The sequence below is a fragment of the Miniopterus natalensis genome, chromosome 11, assembly GCF_054644295.1.
Source record: "Miniopterus natalensis isolate mMinNat1 chromosome 11, mMinNat1.hap1, whole genome shotgun sequence".
Lineage (NCBI taxonomy): Eukaryota > Metazoa > Chordata > Mammalia > Chiroptera > Miniopteridae > Miniopterus > Miniopterus natalensis.
In genome coordinates this window covers 14,006,461-14,008,255 of record NC_142091.1, presented here as the reverse complement: position 1 = coordinate 14,008,255, position 1,795 = coordinate 14,006,461, and the positions used below count along the sequence as shown (strand labels likewise).

General features: G+C 42.0%; 1 non-coding gene across 1 annotated transcript; it reads left to right on the top strand.

Moving 5' to 3' along the window:
* Positions 1-327: 327 nt before the first annotated feature.
* Positions 328-429, top strand: LOC148091934 (small nucleolar RNA U13). Its single transcript, XR_015715350.1, has one exon. It is a non-coding gene; the product is annotated as a small nucleolar RNA U13 (small nucleolar RNA).
* The last annotated feature ends 1,366 nt before the right edge of the window (positions 430-1,795 follow it).

The following is a 1,795-nucleotide window of genomic DNA, read 5'->3' as shown; positions in this document are numbered from 1 at the left end:
AAATATGTTAATATTTAAATTATTGGGAATTAGTGAGTAATAATGGAAAGAGCCTATGATTTAGACTCTAAAAACCTCTGCCCGGCCGGCGTGGCTCAGTGGTTGAGCATCGACCCAGGAGATCATGGTTCGATTCCCAGTCAGGGCACAGGCCCGGGTTGTGTCGGGGGCGAGCAGGAGGCAGCTGATCGCCGATTTTCTCTCATCATTGATGTTTCTCTCTCTCCCCCTGCCTTCCTCTCTCTCTGAAATCAATAACATTTAAAAAAACAAAACAAAAACCTAGGTTCATGTCAAAGGCCTGTCACTTAAAATGTGTGTGGCCTGATCCTTTTGAAGTTCATAAGTGTGATGATCGGGTTCACACTCCTGTGTGATGTGTGCCTCCCTCAAACCTTGTTACGACCTTGTCACGTTACCCGACTGATGTGGGGGGGAAAGTGTGACCTTGGACAAGTCCCGTAGCCTTTATGACTTCCTGTTTCTCATCTGTAAAGTGGGCGTAATAATCACCCCTACATAACACAGTGTTGTAAAGATTCAATGCATGTACGTGAAAAAGAATTCCTTAACCATACCACGTGCAGATGTGAGCTGGTCATAACATCATCGACAATAAGAAACAGGTGCCATCAGGTAAATAAACACAACATTAAAGAGTCAGAATGAGATAACACCTGGGAACTGCCCAACTTCACAAGCAGAAAAAATAACATTTAATGAACTACGCTTAATATACAGTCCAAAAGGGACAGGGCAGTTCAAGACAATGGAAGAACTGGACCAAACTGCTAAAGATTTAAGGAGTAAATAGCAAGAAAGGTTATCATTTACCTCTAAAGAATCTGGTATTATATATTATATTTTCTTTCTTAATGTCTCCTATGTTGTGACTGTTCACATTTTGTGGATGTTTTATTTGCAATACAACACGTTACTGATATTTTTTAAATATATGTGAATATCTTAACACTATTGGTCAGTGTTTGGGGCAGATTATTACATTCCTTTAAATGGATTATTTCAAAAGGTATGCTGCATTCCGATGACTTAATAATATTCATGAATTTCTTTTCCCTAAAGAACTATATCCCCCAATTTAATAATGAAGTTCAGTGAGGGAAAACTAGGATTTATTTCATGGAAAATCATTGTACGGCTTAAAAAGGAAACAAATGCATTTACTTCGTTAAACAAGAGACAAGCTCACTTGAAAAACGTTTTCTCAGCAAACATTTAGCTCTCTGCGCTGCTTTCGCTTTTACCTGCCCCCTGCCTTTCATTCGGGGACCAGTGGGAAGCTGGAACTGGACCCCAGTTCTCACCATTCCCTGGAGCAGGCCTTCGCCGTGGAGCAGGCGCGCCTCTACTGCCACCTAGTGCTCAGAGGAAGAGGTTCATCGCTGCCCCAAGGGGAGCGGGTTTATTTTTAGTTCAAAGTGTGGGACCGCAAGACAAGGAAGGGCCAGGGTGGCAGAAAGCTAGGACTTTTTGAAACAGTTTTTAAAATGTGTTGCATTAATTAGGAAGAGGTGCTGAGTCACAGACATATTACAGGCGTGTGAGCGAGGTACTTAAGGGAAAGCTGCAGGCAATCAGGCATCGGAGACTGAAACCCAACTAGATTCTTGAAGCTTGTGAAAGAAGGTTGTCACGATGTTCAGGTGAGGAGCTCGGCTGAAAGCAAAGGAGAATAGATTTGAATTGCAATGACATACTTGCCTATTCCGTTTCTCTGGAGACAGTATGACATATCTTTTTTAGGACCCCCACACTCAGCAGAATTATGACATTT